Genomic DNA, 27,001 nt, shown 5'->3' with positions numbered 1-27,001 from the left:
CAGCAGAGTGTGATAAAATAAATTTTAAGATAAAATATCATCCCAGCAGTGTCCATCCTAATGTAGTTTGTCCTCAGGGAGGCTGAAAAAGTGGGAGATCAATTAATCGATGGTATTTATTGAGCACTTACTATTGCAGAGCACTGTGTTAACACTTGGGAGAGTATAATACAATATAGTTGGTAGCCATGTTTCCTGCCCACAAGGAGCTTACAGCTTAAATGGAGAGACAGACATGAAAATAAATTATGGATATGGACATAAGTGTTTTGGGGCTGAGAGAGACCCCACCAATAAACCACTATCTCAGTTCTGTGATTCGAGAAAAATTGAGGCCAATTTCAAAATATTTTCTACCAAAACCTTAGAAAATGTCCAAGATTTTCCACTCAGAAAAAATTGGAGGAAGGGAAATTTGAGGAATAGCACAGGGCTCCCCTATTGTGGGAGAAATTAAGTTACTAAATGATTAGCTATTATCAGATTTCTTGATTTGCATGGTGCATGCTTGTTCTCACTGTGTAAGTTTGACTTACTAACAATCTAAATGATCCAAAAGACCCTTGTCACCATAGCTCATTCATTAGCTCCCTGGAGCTGGGGAGGGACTTTAACTGGAAGAAAAGATAAGCCATCTCCGAAAACAGTCTAGCAGCCAAGCCTCTTCGGTTTCATGCCATGGTCTGGTCCCTTCGCCAAAACGGCACTCAGCGATTTCTGGGGCATTTGACTCCGATCTGCAAAGACACACAGAGTCTCGTTGGATTGCCATGTGTTCAACACATTCAGTTTTCTCCAAACACATGTGTTCAACTTTGTCTCTCCAACATCTTATTGAGAAGCAGTGTTGCCTAGTGGAAAGATCATGGTCCTGGGAGTCAGAGGACCTGGGTTCTAATCCCAGCTCTGCCAACTGTTTGCTGTGTGACCTTGGGAAAGTCACTTAAATTCTGTGTGCCTTGGTTTCCTCAATTGTCAAATGGAGAGTAAATGCCTGCTCTCCCTCCTACTTAGACTATGAGTTCCATTCAGGACAGGGACTATGTCTGGTCTAACTAACTTGTACTTACCCCAGTGTTTAGAACATTGTTTGACACATAGTAAATGCTAACAAATACCATTTAAAAAAAAATGTCCCCTGTTTCCATTCCTTCCTAGTAATGGTCTAGTGGAAAGTAAGAGCATATGCTTTTTGATTTTAAAAGTGGAAATCATAAGTAATAATAATGATAATAATAATAATAATAATAATAATAATAATGGGTTTTGTTAAGTGCTTACTACATGCCAAGCACTGTACAATATGCTGGGGAAGATACAAGCAAGTCAGGTCCCACATGGGGCTCACAGGCAAAGTAGGAGGGAGAACAGATATTGAATCCCCATTTTACAGATGATGAAATTGTCACAGATAAGTTACACGACTTGCTCAAGGTCACAGTGGGAGAGGTGGGATTAGAACCTAGGTCCTCTGACTCCCAAGCCCATCCTCTTTCCACAGGCCACACTGCTTCTCACAGTTAGTAAATTAATCATATTTATTGAGTACTTACTGTACACAGAGAACTGTACCAAGTGCTTGAGAGAGTACAGTATAACAATATAACAGTCATATTCCCTGCCCACAATGAGCCTACAGTCTAGAACATCATAGGAGATATATTTCACTTCTGTCCTATAGCTGTCTCCAGAAATGGGGACTCTTGAAACTGAGCGGCAGAGTTGTGATTGTCCAATATTGAACATGCTAAATGCCAAATTCTTATTCAATGGAAAGAAGAGGTCCTAGAATTGGCTTTTGTTCTTTTCATGATTTTATCTATAAGGCTTTCTCTCTGGGAAGAGCCATTGCTTTTTTCCCCCTTTGAAAAGTAACTTTTTAAAAACCATCTGTATCAATAAAGCAGCATGGCCTGGTGGAAAAAGCCTGGGCCTGAGACTTAGAGGCCCTGAGTTCTAATCCACTTACCTGCTGTGTGCTCGTGGGAGAGTAACTTAACTTCTCTGTGCCTCAGTTGCCTCATCTGCAAAATGGGAATGCAATAACTGTTTTCACTCCTACTTACTCTGTAAATCCCATGTGGGACCTGATTATTCTGTATTTACCCCAGTGTTTAATACAGTGCTAGGCAGATAGTAAGTGCTTAAGAAATACAACAATTATCATTATTATTTGTTAAGTGCTTACCATTTTCCAAGCACTGCACTAATGCTCCAGGGGTAGATACAGGATAATCAGGTCAGACACACTCCCTGTCCCACATGGGGCTCATAGTCCAAGAGGGAGGGAAAGCAGGCTTTAAATCCCCATTTTAGAAATGAGGAAACTGAGGCATCGAGAAGTTAAGTGACTTGCTCAGGGTCATACAGCAGGTGAGTGGTGGAGCTGGAATTAGAACTCAGGATGTTCCCAGACAAAGCCACGCTTTTCCTCATCTCCCACTCTCTTCAGCGTCGCCCTGACTTGCTCCCTTTGCTCTTCACCCCTCTCCCAGCCCCACAGCACTTTTGTATATAGCTGTAACTTTATTTATTTGTATTGATGTCTTTCTGCCATTTAGAGAAGCATCATGGCTCAGTGGAAAAGAGCATGAGCTTTGGAGTCAGAAGTCATGGGTTCAAATCCTGACTCTGCCAATTGTCAGCTGTGTGACTTTGGGCAAGTCACTTCACTTCTCTGTGCCTCAGTTACCTCATCTGTAATATGGGGATTAATACTGTGAGCCCCCCCATGGGACAACCTGATCACTTTGTAACCTCCTCAGCGCTTAGAACAGTGCTTTGCACATAGTAAGCACTTCATAAATGTCACTATTATTATTATTATTATTATCTAGACTGTGAGCTTGTTGTGGGCAGGGATTGTCACTCTTTACTGTTGTACTGTATTCTCCCAAGTGCTTAGTACAGTGCTCTGCACATAATAAGTGCTTAATAAATATGATTAAATGAATGAATGAAAGGACCTCTTACTCTCAGGCCCATGTTTTTTCCACTAGGTCACGCTTCTTTAGAGTGTTTCCTCTAAGGTGTCTCTCCACAATCATGAGCCCTTATTTTATTTAATGGTAGTTGGTGAACCTTTACTATATGCTACGCACTGTACTACATGCTGGGGTAGATACAAGTTAATCAGGTTGGACACAGTCCCTGTTCCACATAGGGCTCACAGTCTGAACCCACATTTTGCAGATGAGGTAACTGAGGCACAGATAAGTAAAGTGACCCTCCCAAGGTCACACAGTAAACAAGTGGCAGAGCTGGGAATAGAACCCAGATCCTTCTAACCCCCAGGCCCATGCTCTATCCATTAGTCCACACTGCTTCTCACCTTCCCCTCCCCTCCCCACTTCTACACACACACAAACACACACACCCCTACCGCCCCCACAGAAATCATTTCAGAGCTGAACTGTCTTTCTGTGGAGTGTAGATCAGCAGCAAAACCAAAATGACTCTTGAGTGGCTCAGTTTTAGGGCTCAGACTCCCTTCTGACCAGCTCTTCTACTGCTGCTGCTGCTGCTTCCAAGTTGAAGTCTCTGGAATTTCCACTCTCTGACCCTGTTAACCCAAAATGGTTGAGGCCCTTACTGCACTTTGCAGAATCCCCAAGAGTCCTGCCACCCCAATTAACAACATCTGATGAAGGTGATTTGGACCTCCGAAGAATGAAGCCCTGGTTCCTCTTGAGCCAATTATCTAAGGATTAATGTTCCCAAATGTCCGACACAGGATGCAATTTAGGACAGTATTTGGCCCCGAGAACAAGTACACAGATTTTCAGAGAAGGAAGATTAAAAAATGAAATTCATCATCTCCCAGTGCCAGGCAGTAGTTGAAAAACATAACCTTGTCAATATTTGGTTATTCTATCTTAGCATCAATTTCCTCCTAGAACTATAGCAGCGGATGCATCTTCCTCCACTGAATGAGCTCCATTTCCTCTTCTTTGTCTAACTATATCTTTTGCTTCTTGTTCTCCCAGCTCCCCTCTGCCTTTAAATTACAAGGATTAAAATGAGCCATGCCTCCTAAAAATTACTTCCCAGCTTGTTGGAGGCAAGATCAATGAAATTCTGCAATTCTCATTAAACCTGAAAAACACAGTGTTCGCTGATGTTTCCATCCACTCATTTCTCTGCCAGTTGCAAACTACTTATAGCAATTCATTCCCGTTCTCTTTTTCGCTGCTGTGGCTCTGTGATTCTTTGCTTGTCATTCATTCATTCATTCATTCAATCATATTTATTTAGTGCTTACTGTGTATAAAGCACTGTACTAACGTGCCTGGGAGAGTACAATATAAGAGTTGGTAGACATGTTCCCTGCCCACAGGAGTTTACAGTTTGGAGAGGGAGACAGCCATTTATGTAAATAAATTTGTGGATATGTAATAATAATAATAATTGTGGCATTTGTTAAACACTAAGTGCCAGGCACTGTATTAAGCACTGGGGTGGGTACAAGTAAATAGGGTAGGACATTGTCTTTGCCCCATGGGGCTCATAGTCTCAATCCCATTTTACAGATGAGGTAACTGAGGCCCAGAGAAGTAAAGTGACTTGCCCATGTTCACACAGCAGACAAATGGCAGAGCCAGGATTAGAATTTATTACCTTTTGACTCCCAGGCTCATGCCTGGGAGCAGGTCAGAAGGGAGTCTGAGCCCTACGCCATGCTGTGGGGCTGACAAACCAATCCAACTGCGAGGGTGACATGGAAGGAAGAGGGAGTAGAAGAAATGTGGACTTAGTTGGGGAAGGCCTCTTGGAGGAGATAGAATTTTAATAAGTCTTTGAAGGTGCGGTGAGCGATTGCCTGCCATGTATGAATTGACAGGGGTTCAATGCTACAGGCAAGTTGTGGGTGAGGGATCTATAATGAGATAGACAAGTTGGAGGTACGATGAGGAGGTTGGCATTAGAGAAGCAAAGTGAAGTGCTGGGTTGTAGTAGGAAATCAGTGTGGTGAGAGGAAGGGTCAAGGTGATTGATTGCTTTAAAGCCGAGGGTAATTTACTAAGCATTTATTCATTAATTCATTCATTCAATCGTATTTGTTGAGCACTTACTGTGTGCAGAGCACTATACTAAGTGCTTGGGAAGTACAAGTTGGCAACATATAGAGACGGTCCCTACCCAACAACGGGCTCACAGTCTAGAAAGGGGAGACAGACAACAAAATAAAACATGTAGACAGGTGTCAAGTCATCAGAATAAATAGAAGTAAAGCTAGATGCACATCATTAACAAAATGAATAGAATAGTAAATATGTACAAGTAAAATAAATAGAGTTATAAATCTGTACAAACATATGCACCGGTGCTGTGGGGAGGGGAAGGAAGTAGGGTGGGGAGGATGGGGAGGAGGAGAGGAAAAAGGGGGCTCAGTCTGGGAAGACCTCCTGGAAGAGGTGAGCTCTCAGTAGGGCAGAATAAGTTCTGCACATTTATTGTGTGCAGAACACTGGACTAAGCACTTGAGAGAGTACCATGGAGTTGGCATATGAGTTACCCGCCCAAAAGGAGTTCATTCGTTAGAAGTGAGGACAGACATTAAAATAAATAAATAAATTGCAGATTTGCATATAAATGCTGAGAGTGGGATGAATATCAAGTGCTTAAGGGGTACAGATCCAAGCACATAAGGAATGCAGAAGGGAGAAGGAGTATGGGAAATGAGGGATTAGTCAGGGAAGAACTCTTGGGAAGAGAAGCAGCTTAACCTAGAAGAAAGAGGACAGGCCTGGCAGTGAAATGATCCAGGTTCTAATCCTTGTTATGCCATTTGTCTGCTGTGTGAACATTGGCAAGTTACTTATCTTCTCTGTGCCTCAGTTCCCTCATTTGTAAAATGAGGATTACAATTGTGAGCCCCATGTGGGACATAGACTGTGTCCAATCTGATTAGTTTATATTTACGTAAGTGCTTTGTACAGTGTCTGGCACATAGTACGTGCTAAAGAAATACCATTAAAAAAAAAAAGTAGAGTTGTGAAGGTGGGGAGAGTGGTGGTCTGCTTCTCTCCTTCTACAGCCCAGCCCACACCCTCCGCTCCTCCGCCACTAATCTCCTCACTGTACCTTGTTCTTGCCTGTCCCGCCGTTGACCCCCAGCCCACATCCTTCCCCTTGCCTGGAATGCCCTCCCTTCACACATCCACCAAACTAGCTCTCTTCCTCCCTTCAAAGCCCTACTGAGGGCTTACCTCCTCCAGGAGGCCTTCTCAGACTGAGCCCCTCTTTTCCTCTCCTCCTCCCCATCCCCCCTGCCCTACCTCCCTCCCCTCCCTACAGCACTTGTGTATATATTTGTACAGATTTATTACTCTATTTATTCTACTTGTACATATTTACTATTCTATTTATTTTGTTGATGTGCATCTAGCTTTAATTCTATTTGTTCTGACGATTTTGACACCTGGCTACATGTTTTGTTTTGTTGCCTGTCTCCCCCTTCTAGACTGTGAGCCCGCTGCTGGGAAGGGACCGTCTCCATACGTTGCCGACTTGTACTTCCCAAGCGCTTAGTACAGTGCTCTGCACACAGTGAGCACTCAATAAATATGATGAATGAATGAATGAATATGAAGGGGGAGGGAGTTTCTGACAGAGGGAGGATAATAATGATGGCATTTATTAAGCACTTACTATGTGCAAAGCACTGGTTGGCGGCAAGACCAAGATACAGTAAATTGGTATTAGAGGAACAGTGTGTAGACTGGGCTGTAGTAGGAAATCAACAAGATAACGTAGAAGGGGGAGAGCTTTTGGAGTGCTTTAAAGTCGAATCAATCAATCAATGAATCATATTTATTGAGTGCTTACTATGTGCAGAGCACTGTAGTAAGCGCTTGGAAGTACAAGTTGGCAACATATAGAGACAGTCCCTACCCAACAGTGGGCTCACAGTCTAGAAGGGGGAGACAGAGAACAAAACCAAATATATTAACAAAATAAAATAAATGAAATAGAAATGTACAAGTAAAACAAATAAATAAATAAATAGAGTAATAAATATGTACAAACATATATACATATATACAGGTGCCGTGGGGAAGGGAAGGAGGTAAGACAGGAAGATGGACATGGGGTTGAGGGGGAGAGGAAGGAGGGGCTCAGTCTGGGAAGGCCTCTTGGAGGAGGTGAGCTTTTAGTAGGGCCTTGAAGGGAGGAAGAGAGCTAGCTTGGCAGATGTTGGGAGGGAGGGCATTCCGGGCCAGTGGGATGACGTGGGCTGGGGGTCGACAGCGGGACAGGCAAGAACGAGGCACGGTGAGGAGATTAGTGGCAGAGGAGCGAAGGTGCGGTCTGGGCTGCAGAAGGAGAGAAGGGAGGTGAGGTAGGAGGGGGCGAGGTGATGGACAGCCTTGAAGCCCAGGGTGAGGAGTTTCTGCCTGATGTGCAGATTGATTGGTAGCCACTGGAGATTTTTGAGGAGGGGTGTAACATGCCCAGAGTGTTTCTGGACAAAGACAATCCAGGCAGCAGCATGAAGCATGGATTGAAGTGGGGAGAGACACGAGGATGGGAGATCAGAGAGAAGGCTGATGCAGTAGTCCAGGCAGGATAGGATGAGAGCTTGAACGAGCAGGGTAGCGGTTTGGATGGAGAGGAAAGGGCGGATCTTGGCAATGTTGCGGAGCTGAGACCGGCAGGCTTTGGTGATGACTTGGATGTGAGGGGTGAATGAGAGAGTGGAGTTGAGGATGCCACCAAGGTTGCAGGCTTGTGAGACGGGAAGGATGGTAGTGCCGTCAACAGAGATGGGAAAGTCAGGGAGAGGGCAGGGTTTGGGAGGGAAGACAAGGAGTTCAGTCTTGGACATGTTGAGTTTTAGGTGGCGGGCGGACATCCAGATGGAGATGTCCTGAAGGCAGGAGGAGATGCGAGCATGGAGGGAGGGGGAGAGAGCAGGGGCAGAGATGTAGATTTGGGTGTCTTCAGCATAGAGATGATAGTTGAAGCTGTGGGTAAGGTAGGAAAGGTAAGGTAAGGAGTTACTCTTTGACGAGACGGTGGACGAGCAAACACTGAAGGTTCTTGAGAAATGGGGAGATGTGGACTGAACATTTTTTTTAGAAAAATGATCCGGGCAGCAGAATGAAGTATGGACTGCAGTGGAGAGAGACAGGAGGGAGGCAGGGAAATCAGCAAGGAGTCAAAGTGAGATATGGTAAGTGTTTGAATCAGGTAGTAGCAGTTTGGATGGAGCGGAAAGGGTGAATTTTAGCTATGTTGCAAAAGTAGAACTGACAGGATTTGATGACAGGGTCGATTGAGAGAGTTGAGTCGAGCATAATGCCACCGGTTAGAGAAGTAACGTGGCCTAGTGGAATGAACATGAGACTGGGAGTCAGAGGACCTGGGTTTGAATTCTAACTCTGCGATGTGCTTGCTGTGTGACCTTGGGGAAGTCACTTAATTTCTTTGTTCCTCAGTCACCTCATCTGTAAAATGGGGATTCAATACCAGTTTTCCTTCTTACTTAGACTGTAAGCCCCATGTGGGAAGGGACTGTGTCTAAACTGATTATTTTGTACCTTCCTCAGTGCTTGACACATAGTAAGTGCTTAAAAAAATACCATTATTATTGTTAGTATTATTAGCTTGTAATACAGGGGGGAGAATATAAGCTTGCTGTGGGCAGGGAATGTATATGTTTATTATTGTATTGTACTCTCTCAAGTACTTAGTACAATGCTCTGCACACAGTAAGCATTCAATAAATGTGATTGAATGAATGAATGAACAGTGGTTGGTGGTGCTGTCTACAGTGATGAGAAAGACAAGGGGAGGACAGAGTTTGGGTGGGAAGATAAGGAGTTCTGTTTTGTACAAGTTAAGTTTGAGGTGTCAGTGGGACACCCAGGTAGAGATGTCCTGATGTCAGGAGGAACTGCCAGACAGCAGAGCAGGAGAAAGGTCAGGGTTGAAAATGTAGATTTGGGAATCATCTACAAAGAGATGGTAGTTGAAGTTATGGAAATGAATGAGAAATGTATACCTTTATGCATATACATTGCTGCGTATTGATTTTATTGATTTACTGATTCCTTCCTCTTCAAAGATGATACTGCTGATGAGGGGGTCAAATCCATGTGTGTGAATGTGGCCTAAAGGACTCCATCAATCAGTGGAATTAAATTAATGGTATTTTTCTGTGCGGAGCACTGGACTAAGCATTTGGAAGAGTTACGATATGACAGAGTTGGTAGGCATGTTTCCTGCCCAAAAGGAGCTTAGAGTTCAGAGGGTAGATAGACATTAATACTAATAAATTAATTTCGGATATGTACATAAGCGCTGTGGCGGCGAGGGTGGGGTGAATATCAAGTGTTCAAAGGGTACAGATCCAAGTGCATAGTTGATACAGAAGAGAGAGGGAGTCAGACAAATGAGGGCTTAATCTGGGATGATGCGGGATAACAATAATAATGATGGCATTTGTTAAGCGCTTACTATATGCCAAGCACTGTTCTAAGTGCTGGGGGGATACAAGGTGATCAGGTTGTCCCACAGGGGGCTCACAGTCTTAATCCCCATTTTACAGATGAGGAAACTGAGGCTCAAAGAAGTTAAGTGACTTGCCCAAGGTCACACAGCAGACATGTGGTGGAGCTGGGATTAGAACCCACGACCTCTGACTCCCAAGCTTGGGCTATTTCCACTGAGCAACACTGTTTCTTAGCCACACTATCCTCTGGTAAACAGATTCTGAGGTTGTTGGCAGGTAGCGAGATTAAGGCTTTTTTTATGGTATTTGTTAATTCAATCCAATTCAATCACACTTATTGAGTACTTACCATGTGCAAAGCAAGTGCTTGAAAGCATTCAATAAAACAACAAACAGATCCATTCCCTGCCCACAGTGAGCTCACAGCCTAGAGGAAGGGCTTACTATGTGTTAAGCACTGTACTAAGCTCTGGGGTAGATACAAGCTAATCAGGTTGGACATAGTCCTTGTCCCATATTGGGGCTCCCAGCCCTAACCACCATTTTACAGATGAGGTGACAGGCCCAGAGAAGTTAAGTGACTTTCCCAAGGTCACACAGCAGTCAAGTGGCAGAGCCGGGATTAGGTCCTTCTGACTCCCAGGATCAGGCTCTCTCCACTAGATCACACTCTTTCTCTACTAGGCCATGCTGATTCAGAGGATCACATGTGCTAAAACCAGGACTCAACTTTTTTATGGTATTTTTGTAAAGTGTTTACTATGTGTCAAACACTGTTCCAAGTGCTTAGGGTAGATAAAAATTAATCAGGCTGGGTACAGTCCCTGTCCCACATGGGGCTCACAGTCTAAGTAGGAGAAAGAACAGTCATTGCAACTCCATTTTACAGCTGAGGGAACTGAGGCACAGAGAAGTTAAGTGATTTTCCCAAAGTTGCAAAACGGACATGTGGCAGAAGTGGAATTAGAACCCAGTTCCTCTGACTTCCAGGCACATGCTCTTTCTACTAGGCCCAGCTGGGTCCCCTCCAGAACTCTAGGTTCCAATTTTTTCCCAGCTCCTGATTCCCTCCCTCCCTTTGCCTGAGGGAAGAGCTCACTGCACTCTTTTACCTGACTCTTAGTGCACTTGGCTGGATGCTCCCCGAGAAATGCAGTCTGTGGCCATTGAGATGAATGGTACAGCTACAGGTTGCCCCGGCAGCGTGTAAATATGCCAGATTCCTCTTTTGGCGACCAGGAAGTAGCAGAGGCATGTTATGTTGCATGTATTATGTTGGTTTTGCAATGAACTCACTGCCAACCATCACCGCTATAGGAAAATGACTGAGGCACAGGGCTGGCTGGTGAAGTGGAAATCTATCAATCAATCATATTTATTTGAGTTCCTACTGTTTTCAGAGCACTGTACAAAGAACTTGGGGTAGTAGAATACAACAGAGTTGGTAGACCCGTTCCCTGCCCACAATGAAATCTCAACAAAAGTCCTATAATAATAATATCTGAAAAATAATTTTGGCATATAAGTGCTTACTATGGTAAAGTATTGTGTTAAGTCCTGCGGTAGGCACATTCAGATGAATTGGACATAATCCCTGTCTTTTTCTGGGCTCCCAGTCTGATGGGAGGTATTTGAACCATAGTTTACAGATGAGGAAACAGGAACAGAGAGCAGCTAAGTGTCTCACCCACAGTGGGCAAGTGGCAGCATCTGTATTAAAAAATCCAGGTCTCCTGACTCCCTGTCCTGTCCTGTGTTCTTTCTGATGTGCCAAGCTGCTAACCTATGTAATTAGAAAGGCCAGGGCACTGATCATTCAATTCCTAAAGAAGCAGCTGCAGTTTGGTAGTATCCTATATGTGCCCTGAAAGAGGAGGGCCTAGGAAATGTGTCCCTAGAAATTACCTGCCTCGCTCTAACTTTGCTCTCAAATGGCTAGGACTGAGGACCTGAGTCTCACTGGGAAAAGACAATAATAAAAGGAAACTACCAAACGTCATCATCATCATCATCAATCATATTTATTGAGCACTTACTATGTGCAGAGCACTGTACTAAGCGCTTGGGAAGTACAAATTGGCAACATATAGAGACAGTCCCTACGCAACAGTGGGCTCACATGAAAAAAATTACAATTAAGACATAGGATAATGGGCCCTTGTGTGACAACAAGACTAACAGTCACACTGTGAATCAAACAGCCTTTGAAATGCGTGAGGTAACCAGATGTTCGGTTGGCATGACAACCTCTTAAGCTGGAAGTCTCTTAAGACTTCCAGCGCAGGACAGAACTGTCATGTCTGCCTTTTTTGGGAGGGTTTTTCCTTCCCCTACCTGAAATCCCACAGTGTTCTGTCAATCACTTACCTCAAGCCAGCCCAACCTGCCTGGAGCTGTTAGTGAGTGTTAATAATCCTGCACCTGCCTATCAAGCAGAAACACAACCAGGCAGTTCCTAAATCCCCTCATCTTCACTGACACCAATGGGGATGAATCAAGATTCTCTAAGGATCTAGATTGGGGCAGGGAAAATGCGGAGCAGCTGAGTCACAGTCTGGGAGGCCTGGCCCAGGATGAAGAGCATACCCCACAACCCCATCCCTGAGTGTGACAGCAGACAAGGTGAAACCTTCAGTGGTATGCAAAACTCCCAAGTCCAGCCCAAGTAACTGCCCTCCTCTGACTCTCACCAGAAGAGTCAGTATCTCACAACCTGATAGTCTTGGAGTGATGCTGAAATGCAAAAACGAAATCGCTGAACCACACAAGATTGGAAAGCTTAATAGTGATGGCCTCTTCCTCCTCAGTGAAAGTGTCAAACATCATCTTGTGATCTGCTACTTATTGAATAATAGAAAGACATCTTCGATGCTTCCCTCCCGGGTTTAAACAGCGCACACTTCTTGATTGTCATCATTTGACAGCAAGACCTGAAGGATGCTCATATTACAACTAAGGATCACTTAACACAGTGCAACAAGGACAGAAGAATCAGTAGCTGTCTTCCCTTATAGACAGCTCTTTCCCTCTGTGAACTGTAAATTCTGTGTGGAAAGAGATCACAACTATCAACTCTGTTGTATTGTACTTTCCCAAGTCCTTAGTACAGAGCTATGCACACTGATTGATAATAACAGCATTTTTAAGGTATTGGTTAAGCAATCACTATGTGCTAAGCACTGTACTAAAAGCTGGGGCAGATTCAAGATAATCAGGTTGGACATAGTCATTCATTCATTCATTCATTCAATCACATTTATTGAGCGGTTCCATGTTCCACAGGGGGCTTACAGTCTTAATCCCCAATTAACAGATGAGGTAACTGAGGTACAGAGAAGATAAGGCACTTCCCCAAGATCATACCGACAAGGGGAAGAAGCAGAACTAGAACCTCGGTCCTCTGACTCTTAGGTCTGTGCCCTTTCCACAAAGCCATATTGCTTCTCTCTTCAAACTTCCCCAAATCTGTTGTTTCTACCATCCTCTCTGTGATTGAAGCCCACATCCTTGATAATCATCTTGCAAGATTAAGCATTCAATAAAGTCTACTGATGGATTGATCGATCCTCGACTCCTCATTCTCATTCTGTTCTCATAGCCAACAGTTCCAACTTTGCCTTTAGAGCTTGAGGGTGAAAAGGGGTGGAGATTTCAAAGCACATGAGGACTGGGAGAGGCCAGGCTTCAAACAGGCCAGAAAGTCACCATTTTAGATATTTTCAGCCTTGACTGGAAACTCTGAGGTCCTACCCGAGGACTGAGATCGGCAAGTCCAAGACTCCAGCTCGAAGAGCTATGGGGGTACCGAAGTGTGGGTACCTCTGCTCATATCCAATTTCCTGCTAAAACCTAATGATTTTTTCTCCAAATCATCTCACGGACCTTCCCCCTCTTCTCCACCCATACAACCATGACCCTTATTCAAGCACTCTTCATATCACAATTGGACTGTTGTATTGGCCTCATCAATCAATCAATCGTATTTATTGAGTGCTTACTGTGTGCAGAGCACTGTACTAAGTGCTTGGGAAGTACAAGTTGGCAACATATAGAGACAGTCCCTACCCAACACTGGGCTCACAGTCTCTCCTCTCCTCCAGCCTCTGCCCACTTCTGTCTGCCAGTACTTCTTCCTGAAATATCACTCAGAACACAGTTCCCCCTTGCAGGAAGGGTGCAAATCTTGTCTCTTTACTGTATTTCCCAAGAGCTTAGTACAGTGGACTGTGTTACTACTTCTACTGTTTCAGGAAGATGATTCATTCAGCAGTACATGTGAAGAGGGGAGAGGTTGGAGGCAGGGAGATCAGTGAGGAGGCTGATACAATTGTCATCACCATGGCACTTACTGAGCACTTACCATATGCAGAGAACTGTATTAAATGCTTGGGAGAGTACAATACAGCAGAGTTGGAAGCTTACAGGCTAAAGGGGGACAGACATTAATATAAATAAATTTATATTATTATATGTAATCAATTGATATGTACCTAATCCAAAGTGCTGTGGGGCTGAGGGTGGGGTGAATATTGAATCCCAAAGATCACAGATCCAAGTGCCTAGATGATATGGAAGGGACAGGGAGCTGGGGGAAAGACAGCTTAATTGGGGAAAGCCTCTTGGAGGAGAGGTGACCTTAATAAGATTTTGAAGATGGGAGAGTGATGGTCTGGCGTATGTGGAGAGGGAGGGAGTTCCAAGCCAGAGCAAGGGCATGGGAAAGGGGTTGGTGGTGAGATAGATGAGATTGGGGCACAGTGAGCAAGCTGGCACTAGAGGAGTGAGCTGTGGTAGGAGATCAACGAGGTAAAGTTAGAGGGGGAGAGCTGATTGAGTGCTTTAAAACCAATAGTAAGGAGTTTCTTCTTGATACAGAAGTGGATGGACAACCACTGGAGGTCTTTTGAGGAGTGGGAAGACATGGACTGAATTTTTTTAGAAAAATGGTCTGGAGAGCAGAGTGAAATATAGACTGGAGTGGGGAGGGGCTGGAGGCAGGGAGATCAGAGAGGAGGCAGTTGCAATAGTCACAATGAGATAGGATGAGTGCTTGGATCAGTTTGGTATCAGTTTGGATGGAGAGGAAAGAGTGGACTTTACTGATCTTGTGAAGACAGGATCTGAAGACAAGATCATCAGAATCTGATACCTGAATATGTGGGTTGAGTGAGAGAGATGAGTTGAGGACATCACCAAGGAAGCCTGTGAGATAGAGAGGATAGTGGTATTGTTTAAAGTGACGCGAAAGATAGGGGAGGACATAATTTGGGCAGAAAAATGACTTCTGTTTTGAACATGTTTAGTTTGTGGTGTCATCGGCACATCCAGGTATAGAAGTCCTGAAGGCAGGAGGAAGTGTGAGTTTGCAGAGAAGGAGAGAGGTCAGGGCTGAAAATGTAGATTTGGGAAACATCTGCAGAGAGATGGTAGTTGAAGCCATGGAGTGAATGAGTTCTCCAAGGGAGTGGGTGTAGATGGAGAATAGAAGGGGGACTCCCTTGAGGAATTCCTACTGTCAGTGGGTGGGAGGCAGAGGAGGAGCCTGCAAAAGAGGCTGAGGAGGAGAAGTCAGAGAGAAGAGGAGAACCAGGACAGGACAGTGTCAGTGAAGCCAAAGCTGGATAAACTTTCAAGGAGAAAAGGGGTGTTCCACAGTGTCAAAGGCACCTCAGAGTTCTAGGAGGATTAGGACAGAGCAGAGGCCATCAGATTTGGCAATAAGGTCATTGGGTACGTTAGAGGGGGTTATTTCTGAGGAATAAGCAGGGAGGAAACCAGATTGGAGAGGATCCGATAGAGAATTTGAAGGGAGCGAGCGGAGAGAACAAGGGTGAACAACTTTCTCAGAGAGTTTATAGAAGGAGATGGAGTGATAAATGGAGGGAGCTGTGGGCTCAAGGGAGGATTTGTATGATAGAGGATGTATGTACGCATGTTTGAAATCAGTGGAGAAGAAGTCACAGCATTTATGTACATATCTGTAATATTATTTATTTATATTAATGAGAGCACCCCCTCTAGACTGCAAGTTCATCGTGGGCAGGGAATGTGTCTGTTATATTGTTATATTGTACTCTCCCAAGCTCTCAGTACAGTGCTCTGCACACACTAATCTCTCAATAAATACGATTGACCAAGTGACTCACTGACACTGGAAAGTGACTGATTGAAGAGCATTATCATTATAATAATCATAGTATTTTCTAAGCAATTACTATGTACCAGGCACTGAACTAAGCACTGGGGTAGATACAGTATAATTAAGTCAGATGTAGTCGCTGTCCCACTTGGGGCTCACAGTCTAAATAGGGTGGAGGATAGAATGATTTCCACTTCACAGATGAGGAAACTGAGCCCAGAGAAGCTATGTAACTAGCCCAAGGTGCCAGAGCAGACAAGTGGCAGAGTTGGATTTAGAATCAAAGTCCTCTGACTCACTAGCCCATCCCCTTTCCACTAGGGTACTTTGCTTCTCAGCATAAAGAATGTAAGATGAATACAGAGAAACAGTGTGGCCTAGTGGAAAGAGCACAGGCCTGGGAGTTAAAGGACTCCATCACTTCTCTGCTTTTTGATCTTGAGTGAGTCACTTCATTTCTCTTCCCTCGGTTACCTCATCTGTAAAATGAGGATTAGGACTGTGAGCCCTATATGGGACAATTTTATTGTATTTACTTGTATCTTTATAGGGACTCAGGTCTAGTGGAGAGAGAATGGGTATGGGAGCCAGGAGACCTGGATTGTACTCCTGGCTCTACCACTAACCTGCTGTTTGACCTTGGGGAAGTCACTTAACTTCTCTGTGCCTCAGTTTTCTCATTTGTAATATACTTGTTCAGCTTCCTACTTGACTGTGAGCCCAATGTGAGATAGGGACTGTGTCTCACCTGACTAACTTCAGCCTTTAAATGGATGTTGGACACATAGAAAGCGCATAACAAATCACATTAAAATAATCAACCCCAGTACTTAGTACACTGTCTGGCATATAGTAAGCACTTAACTAATACCATTTAAAAAAAATGAAGGCATTTACAGAACAACAACCTCCTGAATGTAGGACGCTTGTCTTCTGGGAACGCCAATCAATTAAAACTATAACCATACTGCTATTGCTCACAACTCTCATGGGAGAGCTTCCATTCTCCTCTTCATTTGGCAACAAGGAAAAATGAGGGACAAATTGGTTTACAGACAATCACACAGTGGGAGTCTCAGAAATGGAGTCAATGTCTCAAGTCCTGGCCTTCTGTCCACTGGGCCTGGTGGTTCTCTGTTAACCATTTTGGGAAGCAGCATAGCCTAGTGAATAGAGCAAAGGCCTTGGAGTCAGAAGGACCTGGGTTCTAATCCCTGCTCCATCACTTCTCTGCTGTGTGAAATTGGGAAAGTCACTTTAATTCTCTCAGCCTCAGTTACCTCATCTGCAAAATGGGGATTGAGACTGTGAGCCCCATGTGGGGTAGGGACTGTGTCTGACCTGATTAACTTGTATCTACTCCAGTGCTTAGGACAGTGCCTGGGACATAGTAAGTGCTCAACAAATGCCAAAACAACAAAGACAAAAACATGAAGGTAGTTTGCTGGTAGGTGAATTGCAACTGGTCTCCCCATTCTCCAAATGCCAATGGACTCACAAGTTGTTTTCCTTTTAAAAAAACAATGTTTTATGGTACTTAAGTGCGTACTATAAACCAGGCATTGTACAATCACTGGAGTAGATACAAGCTAATCAGTTGGACATAATCCTCATCCCATATGGTACTCACGGCCTAAATTGAAGGGAAGAGGATTTAATCTCCATTTTACAGTTGAGGTAACAGGCACAGAGATGTTAAGTGGCTTGCCGAAGGACACACAGCAGACAAGTGGAGGAGCTGGGATTAGAGCCCAGGTTCCCTTACTCCCAGGCCCTTGCTCTTTGCACAAGACCATACTGCTTTCCTACATGAAAATGAATGCCGATGTCGAAATTTCACAAGTACCAGACCCCATGCAAAATGAACAGATCATTCTGGGATGGCTTCTCCATTCATTCATTCATTTAATCTTATTTATTGAGCACTTACTGTGTGCAAAGCACTGGACTAAGCTCTTGGGAGAGTACAATATAACAATAAACAGACACATTCCCTGCCCACAAGAGAACAAGGTAGGCCCCCAATCTCATAAACGATGCAGAGAACACATTGTGAAGTTCACCTACTGAAGTGTTTTATTCTGCAGCAGTTTGGGCTCAGGACAGACTGATTTTTCTCTGGTCTAAATTTCTCGACAGACCTCAAGCAAAAGAGTTTAAACAGTTGCCAGATTTGTGGTCTTTAGACATTCATTCATTCATTCAATCGTATTTATTGAGCGCTTACTGTGTGCAGAGCACTGTACTAAGTGCTTGGGAAGTACAAGTTGGCAACATATAGAGACGGTCCCTACCCAACAGTGGGCTCACAGTCTAGAAATAATGTCTTAGCTCCAGGGGAGTCCTTCCATCGACTTCTCTGGGAGATTTTTCTGGTTTGGAGCCTTCCCCTTTTCGCAGGATTTACTGCCCAGAGATGGTCTTGCTCATCCTAGACCAGCTTCCACACTCCCTCGTACCCAGACACAAATCAAGTCGCACCTCTGTCAGAGTTATGTAAATGCAAAAAGGGCTGCATGCTGGGAAAGGAGGACGTTTGGGGAGAAGTTGGTGTGTGTTCCTGAAATATAAAGATGTGCTAAGATTCTTAGTCAAAATGAATAAGCTCAAGTTCTGGATCACCTCAAGTGACCTCCAGTCACCTTTAAAAAACATTGATGACTCAACTAATCAATGGTATTTATTGAGTGCTTACTATGTGCAAAGCCCTGGGAGAATAATAATAGCAATAATAATAATAGTGGCATTTGTTAAGCTCTTACTATGTGCCAGGCACTCTACTAAACACTAGGGAGGATATAAGCAAATATAGTTGGACCCAGTCCCTATCCCACATAGGACTCAGCCTGAATCCCCATTTTGCAGATGAGATAACTGAGGTCCAGAGAAGTGAAGTGACTTGCCCAAGGTCACACAGCAGACAAATGGTGGAACTTGGATTAGAACCCATGACCTTCAGACTCCCAGATCAATCAATCAATCAATCATATTTATTGAGCACTTACTGTGTGCAGAGCACTGTACTAAGTGCTTGGGAAGTACAAGTTGGCAACATATAGAGACTGTCCCTACCCAACAGTGGGCTCACAGTCTAGAAGGGGGAGACAGAGAACAAAACCAAACATACTAACAAAATAAGATAAATAGAATAGATATGTACAAGTAAAATAAATAAATAAATAAATAGCGTAATAAATATGTACAAACATATATACATATATACAGGTGCTGTGGGGAAGGGAAGGAGGTAAGACGGTAAGATCAATGCTCTATGCACTATGTCATGCTGCTTAACAGAGATGGTAGACACAATCCCTGCCCTTAAAGAGTTTACAGATTAGATGGGGAGACAGACATGAATATAAATTACAGCTAGGAGAAGGAGTAACTGTGGCTAGACTGGTGCCTGGGACCCTAAACCATTAGGAGCCCAAAATTCTTCTCCTCCAGCTTTAGTATCCTGATGATTTTCCGTTTTGTTTTGTGTATTTGTCCTTGTCTTTTATGCTACTTTACTGTTGTCTTCTTTCATCACATGTGATATGATGTGATATGATGATATGGGAAGGAGCAGAGAATAATGATGTATGTTTGCATAAGTTCTGTGAGGCTGGGTGCAGTGAGTGTTAAAGTGCTCAAGGTACAGATCCAAGTGCATAGGCGACACAGAAAGGATGGCAAATAGGGTGGGGAAATGATTTCTAGCTCACTTTCCTTGAACACTTTAAAAATCATACAATAAGGATATTTCCATTACCTAGCCTAGCCTCCAAGGACACCATTCTTAACTTCCTGCCTTTCAGAGTGATCTTCTCACCGTCACTTTTATTTTACAGCTACATAGCCACATGACATTGAGGGCAGGGAGAGTGTCTACCAACTCTGTTTTGTTGTACTTTCCCAAGCATTTAGTACAGCGTGGCTTAGTGGATAGAGCATGGGCCTAGGAGTTGGAAGAACCTGGGTTCTAATGTCTGCTCTGTGACCTTGGTCAAGTCAGTTAAATTCTCTGTGCCTCACTTCCCTCATCTGAAAAGTGTAGTTTCAATAACTGTTCTCCCTCCTATTTGGGCTTTGAGCCTCATGTGGGACCCAATTATCTTGTATCTACTCCAGTGCATGGTTGGCACTTATCAAATATTATTATTGTTGTTGTTATTACTGTTGTTGCGATTATCCAGCCACCCGAGGTCCCTCGGTGCTGTAGGACTTGGAAAATGAAAACTGGAAATTGACTATCAATCCATCAATAGGAAATGATCATGCCTTTTGTGGCCATGCATCTGTCATGTCCATGATGTGAATTAATTAATTCATTCGATCGTATTTATTGAGCACTAACTGTGTGCAGAGCACTGTACTAAGCGCTTGGGAAGTACAAGTTGGCAACATATAGAGATGGTCCCTACCCAACAGCGGGCTCACAGTCTAGAAGGAGGAGACAGAGAACAAAACCAAACATATTAACAAAATAAAATAAATAGAATAAATATGTACAAATAAAATAAATAAATAGAGTAATAAATACATACAAACGTATATACATATATGCAGGTGCTGTGGAGAGGGGAAGGAGGTAAGACGGGGGGGATGGGGAAATGAACAATATGAATGAAGAATGTTGTGTTCATTCAAGGGTGCCATTTTGTGAAAATTAAGGAAGAGGGATTCTCCGAAGTAGGAAGTTGAAACTGATATTGATAAGTGAATTTTCAGGTTAGCTTTTCTTGGTTTCTGAAGTGCTTCTTATCTTTGAAGGGTTAAGCCTGCTGGCCTGGTGAGAAGTCCATAACACTGCATGAGTCATTCTTACCACTCACTGACATAAACAAGCTGCTTTTGGTCTTGTCATAATCTATTCTTTGGCTCTCGGAACTTGGTTTCTCTGAAGAGGCGTGGCCTACCCTCTCAATGCTCCCATATGCCAGGTTTGGCACTGTGAGCTCGGCTTCAGCTGTCAGAAAGGTAAATGGTTTCCTCACAGCTCAGTAGCAGATCCAGATAGTCAACTGACAGTAGCTCCGGTCAACCTTCACCTCCACTTTTATTTCCAGTGGAGCCAGCCTCTCATTCCATTACTCAGCACTCAAGCCCAGTTTCGAAGCCACTTCCAGGAAATTCACCCAAGATGTCATTTCCTCTCTGACCCTATTACAGTGACCCACATCCAGATCCTGGATGTTACAGGGAAGCAATGAGGCCTAGTGGATAGGAACTTAGTCCTGGGAGTTAGAGGACCTGGGTTCAAGAGAATCAGCATGACTCGATGGAAAGAGCACAGGCCTGGGAGTGAGAGGTCGTGGGTTCTAATCCCAGCTCCATCACTTGTCAACTGTGTACTTTGGGAAAGACATTTAACTTCTCTGTGCCTCAGTTACCTCATCTGTAAAATGGGGATGAAGACTGTGAGCCCCACGTGGGACAACCTGATTACTTTGCATCTCCCTGAGTGCTTATAACAGTGCTTGGCACCTAGAAAGCACTTACCAAATGCCATCATTATTATTCTAATTCCAGTCTGCTACTTGCCTGTTATGTGACCTTGGGCAGTTCACTTTACTTCTCTGTGCCTCAGTTACCTCCTCTGCAAAATTGGGATGCAATACCTGTTCTGCTACAACTGTGAGCCCCAAGCGAGGATGATTATCTTGTATCTACCCCAGCACTTAATACAGTGCTTGGCATGTAGTAAGCACTTAAAAAGTAGTACAATTATCATTATTATCCAGATAAACTAGGGCAGCCTCGGCTGTACTGGGCCTTTGTCTCCAAACCTTGAAAGTATTGCCTCATTCACAACCTTTCATCCATCATCAGGGTCCTCTGAATCCATCTTTGGGGTTTCTTTCTCCAAAACTCCCATGGCTCTTCACAGTTCTCTGAGAGGCTCATGAAGATGACTCAATTTTTTCTGGATGTCCTATCCAATTCATCTCTTCTTCTTCTCTAGTTGGGTAAACCAGTTTCTTTCCATTTTCCCTCTTTCCTTCTCTTTGCCCTCCCCTTCTACCCTTTCCATTTTCTGTACTTTGTCCTCCCCTCCTCCCACATTTCTCCTCTCCTCCCTCGTCCTCTTTTTCTAACACTGTGCAGAAGTTCACACTGCTCTTTAACACCTAAACCAAAGCCCAATATTCAGGGATATTTGCTGTCAGAGGGAAGACCAATAGCCCTTCCAGGGACCTGCTGATTTCCCCATCTGGGCCTTGGCTGGAAGCTGACTAAGGTGAATACAGTGAGTTACTGCAGCCGTGCAGTCTATGAATTCTCACCCTTCAGCTGATTTTCTTGAAATCAGAAAGCAGTCAGCCCTTTTCCCTTCTGTGTAGCTTGGCCATGTCCCTATCTCCCTCTGATCGGGACCTTTCAGCTTAGCTAATTGGAGTGCAGAGCTATAAATCTTACGTACTTAAGGACCAGAGAAACTCTCTAGAGCTCTCAGTCTACGATTTGTGTGGGAGTCTGGCAATATTGTATTTTCCAATAAAATGATTAACAGGCAGCCTTAGGGCAGCTCAGGAGAAAGCCATCCCTCTCACATCATATCACCTTTGTCTGAGGAAGCTTTTTGCTTCGTGTTTTATTGAAAAGGGTTTCAAAGCCTTGAATGGGAAAGGGTCTGGCAGCTGTTACTTACAGTTAGCACTGCAGAATCAGAATCTTGTTGGTGAACAGCAAGAACAAGCCAAAATCACAACTTCAACTAATTACAGTTCTCCTAGTATTTGACCCAGGACTTGCATGACTGACAGCCCATTCCATTTGTCACATCATAACTAGAACCTCAGACTTGAAAAAGTAGACAGTTAAAATCCATTAGATTATGGGCACAACACAGAACCCAATTTCTGACCCAATTTGAGTTTAACCCACTGATTTGTAAGAAACCATGATTTCTTTACGCTGTCCATAAAGTTGAGTTGTTATAACTTTCTGTGATCAATCTGCTTCATTTATAACAGATTCCTCAAATAAGAATAGTAATAATTATTATTATTTTGGTATTTGTTAAGTATTTAACTAAACCAGGCACTGTACTAAGCACTGGGGTAGATACAAGCAAATCAGGTTGGACACAGTCCATTCCACATGTGGTTCACAGCCTTAAACCCCATTTTTACAGATGAGGCAAGCTGAGATATGGAGGCATTAAGTGACTTGCCTAATGCCACACAGCAGGCAAGTGATGGAGCCAGGATTAGAACCCAGGTCATTCAGATTCCCAGGCCTTTGTTTTATCCACTAGTCCACGCTGCTTCAGTATGGTCAAACTGGGGCCCTGTAAGGAAATATTTAACCTCTTAAGCCAGGGTAAAAGTAAAATGCATTTGTAATGGTAAAGCGTGCTTTAAGTGGGACTCACCCAATAGACTTATTTACACTTATCAATCTACTGAAAACTTTATGGGACAAAGATATGAGGTTCTTCTTAGTGGCTGCTTTTAATGTTGTGGGATTTAGTCCATTCACTGTGATAGATTTTTGTCCCGTCGCCATCAAGATGTTCCTCTCCTGGAAGAAACCAGGGAAAATTACAGACTAGTAATGATGATAGACTCTGGAATCTAGAATGACAGGTGAGCTGAAGCCTCAGGACTGAGGATTTAAGAGGCTGAAGTATTTAATATTTCCTTCGGGATCAGCATGAGCAGTTTGGCTGAGTCCATACTGTGAGCTGAGCATTACTGGGCACCTACTGTATGCAGAGAACTGTGGTGGCCTCCTACTGTCAATAGAGCTGTGTCCTGAGCTACCCCTATGAGGAGAATGAGCCAGTTGAGAAGCAGTATGTCCTAGTGGGAAGAGCACCTGAGTTCTAAGCCCAGATCCACCTCATGTCTGCTCTGTGACTTTGGGTAAGTCACTTAACTTCTCTGTACCTCAGCTATCTCACCTATAAAATGGGGATTAAAACCATGAGCCATATGAGGGACAGGGTCTGTGTCCAAACTGAGCATCTTGTAACTACTCCAGCACTTAGTTCAGGGTCTGGCACATAGTAAGTGTTTAACAAATACCATAAAAAATAATATACCAAATATAAGCTATTGGGCTGTGTTCTATCACTTGCACTTTCTTTTCCCCACCAGGACTTACAACTTTCATTCATTCATTCAATCGTATTTATTGAGCGCTTACTGTGTGCAGAGCACTGTACTAAGCGCTTGGGAAGTACAAGTTGGTTACTGGATTAATGATCTTCCTAAAGTGTTTTTGCCTCTTGTGCCATCCTGCTTCTGAGAATTTTTCATACTGTTTCATTATTACAATGCTCTCCTTTTAAGATTTAAGAGGCTGAGGTATTTAATATTTCCTTCGGAATCAGCATGAAAAGTTTTGGCTGAGTCCATAACATGAGCTGAACATTACTGGGCACCTACTGTATGCAGAGAACTGTGCTGGCCTCCTACTGTCAATAGAGCAGTGTGATGGGCTCCCCCCATGAGGAGAGCACTGTAATCGTTGTCTAGTGGACTCAGAGAGCTGGACTAGGCATTTGAGGAGTAGAGCGAAAATATAGAGATCACAGGACCTATCCTTTAGAAGATGGAGAAAATGAGGAGGCACAAATTGATTAATTTGATTAAAAGATTAAAAAAGCATGGAAATAGCAATAATTGCCAGATGCTATTTTCTTCAATCCCCACAATCTCCCATTCCTCAGCACACCAGCTCCTGAGGGAGAGTGACGAGGAAGGAACATCCAGAAGGTGTATGAGTCAAGCTGCAATTAACTCTAAGAAAGGAAATCCATTGCTTGTCCTGGTTACAGCACTTGGCGTTGTTCTCACCGTGACATTTTTTTTAATGGTATTTGTTAAGTGCTTACTATGTTCCAGGCACTGTACTAAGTGCTGGGGTAGGTGCAGGATAATCAGGTCTCCCACATGAGAGCTCACAGCCTTAATCTTCAGTTTACAGATAAGATAGCTGAGACACAGAGAAGTGAAGTGACTTACCCAAGGTCACACAGCAAGAAAGTGAAGGAGATGGGATTTGAATCCAGGTCCTCTGACTCCAAAGCCTGTGCTTTATCCACTAGGCCCCCCTGCCTCTCTTCCTCAGCTTCCATCTGACTCCCTCCAGTTGCCCTTCAGACTGTAAGCTTACTGTGGGCAGGGAATGTGGTCCGTTTATATTGTTATAATGTACTCTTCCGAGTACAGGGCTTTGTGCAAGTAAGTTCTCCATAAGTATGACTGAGTGATTGACCCATTCTCAGAAGTGTTAGGGAATTCTGAACCCCAATACCCTCACTCTGCTCAAAAACTTGTTAGGTTACTACTCAGTTGTCACTTTCTAGACTTGATCATTTCATCCCTTTAACCTCTTTCCTCTAAGGTCCCATTTCCAGGCCTTAGTTTAATCATCTTCATCACTCCCCTCTGAACCCTCTCCAAGTTCTCCACATCATAGAAGGCTATTTTTGGAACATGGTAATTTACCACTGCCTAGGTTCTTAGGTGGCAGGAAATAAATAGAACATCAGTTCTTAATTTATATTCCATGCAGAAAGTAAACCTGTCAGAGAAGTCAGGATAACGTTACTGAGTTAAAGGGAATGTCCTTTCCCTTGCAGTTTCACTAGGAGCTATTTTGGGGTTAGTGGAAGCAAATCTGTTTCCTCTAGCGTGGCGAGAATTACCTTTGAAATTTTAATACAGTCATAGCAAGCATGAGGCTAAGGCTGCTAAGAGAAGCAGCGTAAACTAGTGGAAATAGCATGAATCTGGGAGTCAGAGGACCTGAGTTGTAATTCTGGCCCCACCAATTGCTGTGACCTTGGGTGAGTCACTTAATTTCTCTGTGCCTCAGTTACCTCATCTATAACATGGGGATTAAGATTGTGAGCCCTGTGTGTCCACCACGATTCGCTTGAATCTAACCCAGGGCTTAATACAGTGCCTGGCACCTAGTAAGCACTTAACAAATACCATTAAAAAAAACCACCTGTAGTCCCTCTGAGTTCTAACAAAATGATCCAGATGGAAGCGAGTGGTGGGTTTCTTTATGTCTCTGGTAGTTAACTGATGGTGCTTTCTAAATTAAGACTTTGGCAGCTTCTGACCAGTTAAACCTGGCCAGGTTCATTCATTCATTCAATTGTATTGAGTGCTTACTGTGGGCAGAGCACTGTACTAAGTGCTTGGAAAGTACAATTCAGCAGCAAAATGCAAACAATAGAGTCAACTCAGCATATCAACTTTAACCACTAAGATTTATCAAGCATCCACTATGCAAGAACCTTTTAGAAATAGAGTGCAGAGGTTGATCAGTGAGGATCCATCCCTGGTCTTCTTATTAAACAATCAGAGTACTGTATCAAGCATTTGGGAGAGTACAATAGTTATTAGGCATGATCCCCACCTTCAAGGAATTTACACTTTAGCAGGGAAAACAGTCGCTAAAATAATTTCCAGATTGAGGAAGAAGGAAAAATGGATACTTAGATGACTGTTTAAGTGCAGGTATGCAAATCAATATGGTCTGAAGTGATATAGTGGGTTGTGAGAACACAACGGTGTAGTTGGCGTGGATGACATGAGATAGTTGCCGCTATAAAATCTGGGACTAAGAAAAGTTAATCAAGGAAGACTTCTTAGAGGAGATAGGATTTCAGAAGAGTTTTGAAGATGTGGAGAGCAATCTTCTGGAGAATTTGAAGGGGAAGGGAGTGCCAGGTAAGAGGAATATCGTAAGTGTGGGGTTGGAGACAAGAGAAATGAGATTGAACAACCCAACATGGAAGAGACAGCTCATTCCGCATCAGTAAAAGTCAAAGTCACACATAGGTTCTGGCCAAAGTAAGCGCTATCTTCTACCAATATAGAAGAATTACCGTAGATGTTTGTGTATACGCATTTTCTAAACATTAATGGAAAGCAGGCATATAATAATGTGTGAATTCACACTTACAAACCTACAGACACAAACACAAATACACATATAAACATCTGTATATACATGTGACCATTTGTGGGGTTTTTGATGTATAAACACAGCCAGCTATGGAAGTAGTTACAAAGGTTATTTAAAAATATATTCCCTTGGAGATTACATACATAATGTGCCTGGACAAAAAGGGTTTCCTTTTCATTGGCTGTGATACATCCCTAGTTAAATGCTAGATTGCATTAAATAGATTCAAGTATTTTATTCGCACTTTGAGATGGGACCATACCCAGCTCTGCTCTCTGATGTAAAATGATGTCCTACTGCAAATTCATATCAACTGGCCAGAGACTTAACCCCAGAATGCCTGTGCTTTGGTCCTGCAGTGTTGGCAGCCTTTATGTCAACTTCGTGTATGCAAGATGCAGGCTCAGTTCTAGGGTGCAGGAATTCATTCATTCAATCATATTTACTGAGCGCTTACTGTGTGCAGAGCACTGTACTAAGTGCTT

The 27,001-nt window shown here is 43.4% G+C and overlaps 1 protein-coding gene across 1 annotated transcript in view; it reads left to right on the top strand.

Annotated features, from left to right (window-relative positions):
* VWC2L (von Willebrand factor C domain containing 2 like) overlaps positions 1–27,001 on the top strand; it is a 133,696-nt gene that overhangs the window by 102,729 nt on the left and 3,966 nt on the right. The window lies entirely within an intron of this gene.

Source organism: Tachyglossus aculeatus, chromosome 7 (genome assembly GCF_015852505.1).
Source record: "Tachyglossus aculeatus isolate mTacAcu1 chromosome 7, mTacAcu1.pri, whole genome shotgun sequence".
Lineage (NCBI taxonomy): Eukaryota > Metazoa > Chordata > Mammalia > Monotremata > Tachyglossidae > Tachyglossus > Tachyglossus aculeatus.
This window is presented reverse-complemented; position numbering and strand designations above follow the sequence as displayed.